Source organism: Arachis duranensis, chromosome 9 (assembly GCF_000817695.3).
Source record: "Arachis duranensis cultivar V14167 chromosome 9, aradu.V14167.gnm2.J7QH, whole genome shotgun sequence".
In the NCBI taxonomy this organism is placed as follows: Eukaryota; Viridiplantae; Streptophyta; class Magnoliopsida; order Fabales; family Fabaceae; genus Arachis; species Arachis duranensis.
In genome coordinates this window covers 68,240,700-68,246,656 of record NC_029780.3, presented here as the reverse complement: position 1 = coordinate 68,246,656, position 5,957 = coordinate 68,240,700, and positions in this window count along the sequence as shown.

The following is a 5,957-nucleotide window of genomic DNA, read 5'->3' as shown; positions in this document are numbered from 1 at the left end:
TTCCTGGAGAGTAATCCTTCTACGCTCCATCATAGAATCTGCATGTAAATCAACTGAATCAGTAGAAGAGGAGCTTGTTTTTTCATTAAATGGAATTTCAGATTCGCCTTCAGATAGGACTGGTGAATTGGTAGTAACCACTTCACCAACCTCAGAGGCTAGCCTATGCCGAGCTCGCCTAATGCGTGAAATAGTTCTTTCAATTTCAGGATCAAATGCGGCTAAGCTCAGATCAGGCAGTGAATGCGTCATTAAATAAAAGAAACATACAGCTCATGCTAATAAGATAAAATAAAATATACAAATAAATAAACTTAAAAGTTATTTATACCAATCAATAATGTAGCACACCATTGTGATGACAAGTCATCATATACCTATTTTTCTATGCTTTTTCATACAAGAAATTGATGATTAGTGCTTAAATATTGCATTCTTTTGTACTTAATTGGAAGATTTCCTTGATCTTTTAATTTTATAAATCTTGTAGGAAATAAGAAGAAAAAGAAGCAAAGAAGCACAAAAAAAGGAGAAAAAAAGAGCTTTGGAGCACACTTTGAAGTTGGAGCACACTTTGGAGGCTTAGTATATTTTGTGAAATCTTTTGAAATCATGAAAACCTTGAAGAAGCAAATACAATTAAAGCAAGAAAAGAAAAAGGGAAGGAATGAGAAAGCTGAAGGCTCTGAGTACCAATGGCAATTTATTTGCTAAGTGCTTGTGGTGTTTATGTATCAAGCCAAATGCTTGAAAAGCTAGGCTCAAGTGCAAAAGCACTCCCTCAAAGCTCAAGGCTCTGAGCATCAATGATTAGAGAGTCAAAGAAAAGAAAAAAATGAGCTTAATGAAGTCCTCTAATTCAAATGCTTGTGGTGCTTATGTATCAAGTGGTAATACTTGAAAACAAAGCATTTAGAAGTCGTAGCTTTGTTGTTAACTCATGGGGCAAAGCACCCAAAAGGAGAAGCTAAAAAAAAAAAAATCAAAAGCTTGTTTCAAGGAAGAATTATAAGAAAAAGATTTCATAAAATAAGCTAGATAGAAGCATCAATCATTTATATTTCTTTTGTGATTGTAGCATACTTAGAAAACTAGCTAACCATGAACATTGAGTTGCTATTCTTCTTACCTTGGATTGTCAATCTTTATTGCATGATTCTTTTCTTGCTTGGGGACAAGCAAGGTTTAAGTTTGGTGTTGTGATGACAAGTCATCATATACCTATTTTTCAATGCTAGCACACTTTGAAGTTGGAGCACACTTTGGAGGCTTAGGCCACGCTTTTAAAAGCGTGGCCCATGACCAAATTAAAGAGGAAAACAACCAGCACGCACACTGCCCTGCCCTTGCCAAGGGCAGGGCAGAATCATGATGAAACAAAGTGAGGTTGGAGCAAAATTTTCGCTAAGTTAAAATATGGCCGCTCACAGCATGACCATGCCTACTTCAAAGGGCTATAACTTGAGCTACAGATGTCCGATTGATGTGCTTCCAGTTGCGTTGGAAGGCTGACATTCAGAGCTTTCCAACGATATATAGCAATCCATATTTGGCGTACAATTGAGGCAGGAACGAAAGGCATCTTTAAGGGCCATGAGGAAGCAAGAAACTAGGCTTCATTATGGTGCCAAGAAAGCCAAGGAAAATGGGTAGCGTGTGTATCGGCCAAGTCTCGAACACGGGACTTCAATTTGGAAACACTGCCCTGCCCTCCGCGAGGGCAGGGCAGCATTTTGTTGTGGCACGGCCAGCGCACCAACCTGGCGCACCAAGGGCATCATTCGGCAGCACCAGCAGCGCGCACAGGCACCAAACTGGCGCACCAGAATTTTCTACCCTGCCCTCCGCGAGGGCAGGGCAGCATTCTGCAGCACGCACCAATGCACCACGACCGCACCAAGGCTGCACGCACCAATTTTCTGCCCTGCCCTCCACAAGGGCAGGGCAGCCTCCTGGGAGCAACATGGGCCAAAATTCCATTTTAATTCAATTCCTCACCAAATTGAATCAAGGCCAACCAAACCCATTTCTCCTCAAATCCAAAGCAAGCAAAGCCCACATCATCACTCAAAGGCACATGGATCAATTAAATTAGGATTTTCATTTTTGTAATTTGTTTTAATTTCATTTTCATTTTATCTTGTAAAGCCTATATAAGGCATCACTTCCATCTTTGTAAGGAGGCCGGCTCCATTACGAATATCATTTCAGAAGGGGGAGCTCCATTAGAAAGCTCTCTTAGTTTTCATTTTCACTTTGGATCTTGGGTGAAGAATTGAAGAACTTCTGTTTCAATCTCACCTTGAGGTCTCTTCTTTAATTTTCTGCATAATTGAATTCTACTTTCTGTTCATTTCTTCTTCTTCTGCGATTTCTGCAATTTGCTTTCCTTTATTTCTTTTGCAATTGTTCTTGTTGGATCAAGGAAGGATTTGAGATCTAGACTTGTTATCTAGTCTCCTCCACTCCTGAGATCTTCAATCACTTTTAATTTGCTGCAACTTAAACATTGCTTTTCTGTTCTAAATTCTTCAAGGCATTTTTACTTTTCTGTTAAGATCTAGTTCCATTGAATCAATCCTCTACTCTTCTACTTGTTGCAATTTATTTTTCCTTGATTAATTTCTGCAAACCCACATCCCTGACCCATTTAAGATTCAAGCAATTTACATTTCTTGTCATTTAAGTTTCTGCAATTTACATTGCTTGTTCTTTAAGCTTCCTGCCTATTTACATTCTGCACTTTAAGTTCATTGCTATTTACATTTTGCTACCACAATTCTCACTTAAATGTTAGCTTGACTAAACTAATCACCCACTAAAGTTGCTTGATCCATCAATCCCTGTGGGATCGACCTCACTCTTGTGAGTTATTATTACTTGATGCGACCCGGTATACTTGCCGGTTGGATTTGTGTGTTGGAAATTCATTTTTCCACAAAAACACCATCACATTGCAACTCCCCAGCAACGACGCCAAAAATTGGCGTGGCACAAATTTGTCGATTAAGAATTTATAGTGAAAATAGCGTTGCGATTACAGTTCTTAACCGACGAAAATCTGCTTATCAATTTAGAAAGGGTTGTCATAATTTTAAAATAAAAATACTGGGAGTATGAATCCCAGGTCGTCTCCCAACGAGTTGCAGAGAGAGTGTTATTTTATTGATAAGGACGGTTCTGAGAAATTTGGAGTTGGAGAATAGAATTAAAGCAGGGAAAATTAACAAGAGATTCAATTAACTATGATAAAAAGCCTTGACTGGGAGAAGATTAATCGGAAGTTCTATCCTTGTTAGATGTTCCCAAGTGTAATAGTAATAGGTTGTTGTTCTACTTAGTTATCCCTTACTTAATAAAGGAAAGTCAAGTAACTAACTTACCAACTCTATCCTTAAGTTCGAATCCTCTCCTAAGGAAGGATTAGAGTTAGATACTAGAGAGTTAGCCAACAATTTCCAATCAGAATTAACACTTGAGTATTCCCAACTCAAGGTTCTCCTCTTAATCAACTCCCAAGTCAAGTTGGGAGTCTACTCCATTGACATGAATACTACGTTCACAAGCATATAAGGGGAATAAAGAGAAGACATGATAAATTGAATAACAACTGAAAATTAATTAAAGGTAAAAATAATTCTTTGCATTAATAAATCCCAAAGTCATAAACATACGTATCTGAACAGGGTAAATGGGAAATTAAAAGAGTAAAGGGATGAAGAAACAAACTAGAATAGTGTAAACTTCAACGGAGGTAGTAACTCTTCAATATCCAAATCAAAAGCATAAAACTTGAAATGTATGAATGTAAAGAACCTTAGAGGAAAAAGTGATTTCTTTCTCCAAGATTCCAAAACTAAACTAAAAACTAATGAATGAGATGATGTGTGAATGTCTCTTGAGTTCTTGCTATTCCCCTGGCTCTAATCTATGTTTCTGGGCCAAAAACTAGGTCGAAGCTCGGCCCGAAATCGCCCCAGCATTTTTTGTGATTTCTGCAAGTAGCGCATGTCACGCGTATGCATCATTCATGCGTACGCGTCGCTGGTCATCTTCACGAGTCACGGGTACGCATCAGGCACGCGCGCGTGTCGCTGTGCGAGCTCCAATTCACGTGCACGCATCAGGTACGCGCACGCGTCGCTGTGCGAGCTCCAATTCATGTGCACGCATCAGTTACGCGCACGCGTCGCTCCTCGCTGGCTATCTCCTTTAATTCTTGTGCTCCTTCCATTTATGCAAGCTTCCTCTCCATCCTCTAAGCCATTTCTGCCCTATAAAGCCTGAAAACACTTAATGCACAGATCATGGCATCGAATGGTATAAAGAGGGATTAAAAATATATAACTTAAAGACTTAGGAAACAAGTTTTCAATCCTAGAACAAAATTGGGAAGAAATTGTAAAAATCATACAAATTATATGAATAAGTGTGAGAATTGTGGATAAAATCCACTCAATTAAGCATAAGATGTACCACAGAATAATGGTGCATCAACGCCAAACCTGTTGTACAACCACAAAGGTGACTGAATCCAGCCATGAAAGAAGTGGTGCAGAAGGAAATCACTAAATTATGGGAGGCTAGGATTATTTATCCCATCTTTGACGGCCCTTGGGTGAGCCCTGTTCAAGTTGTTCCCAAAAAAGGAGGCATGACAGTGGTTCCTAATAAAGAGAATGAACTGATTCCTACAAGGACAGTTACAGGGTGGCGCATGTCCATTGACTATAGAAGGCTCAACAATGCCACCAGGAAGGATCATTTTTCTTTACCATTCATAGATCAAATGTTAGAGACACTAGTAGGACATGCTTTTTATTATTTTCTAGATGGCTATTCCGATTACAATCAAATCACAGTAGATCCACAGGATCAAGAAAAGGCAGCATTTACATGCCCATATGGTGTATTTGCTTATAGGCAGATGCCATTTGGCCTGTGCAATACACCTACTACCTTTCAGAGATGTATGCTCTCTATCTTCTCTGATATGGTAGAGAAGTTCTTTGAAGTATTCATGGATGACTTCTCTGTCTTTGGAGATTCATTTGAATCCTGCCTTGACCATCTGGCCCTAGTTCTTAAACGATGCCAAGAGACAAACCTAGTTCTAAACTGGGAGAAATGCCACTTCATGGTAACTGAAGGGATTGTCCTTGGGCATCGAATTTTGAACAAGGAATAGAAATGGATCAAGCTAAGGTGGAGGTAATTGAGCAATTACCACCACCCACTAACGTCAAAGGAATCAGAAGTTTCCTGGGACATGCAGGATTCAATAGGAGGTTTATAAAGGATTTTTCAAAAATCTCAAAACCCCTGTGCAACTTACTCACCACTGACACTCCATTTGTCTTTGACCAAGAGTGTCTGCAAGCCTTTAAGACTCTAAAAGCTAACCTTATGACTGCACTTGTAATCTCTGCATTTAACTGGGATATACCATTTGAGCTGATATGTGACGCCAATGACCATACCATTGGCACGGTTCTGGAGGCAGAGGCATGACAAGCTTCTGCATGTCATTTATTATGCTAGTCATGTTCTAGATGACACACAGAAGAACTATACCACCACAGAAAAGGAATTACTTGCAGTGGTTTATGCCATTGACAAGTTCAGATCCTATTTAGTAGGATCTAAAGTAATTATCTATACTGACCATGCTGCTCTAAAATATCTCCTCACCAAGCAGGATTCTAAGCCCAAACTTATAAGATGGGTGTTACTCCTGCAAGAGTTTGATATAGAAATTAGAGACAGAAAGGGTACAGAAAATCAAGTGGCTGACCACTTATCTCGGATTGAACCAGTAGCAGGAGATTTTCTTCCCTCAACTGACATATCCCAAACCTTTCCAGATGAGCAACTCTTTGCCATTCGAACAGCAACATGGTTTGCAGACATTGCAAATTACAAAGCTATAAGATTCATTCCTAAAGAGTACAATAGGC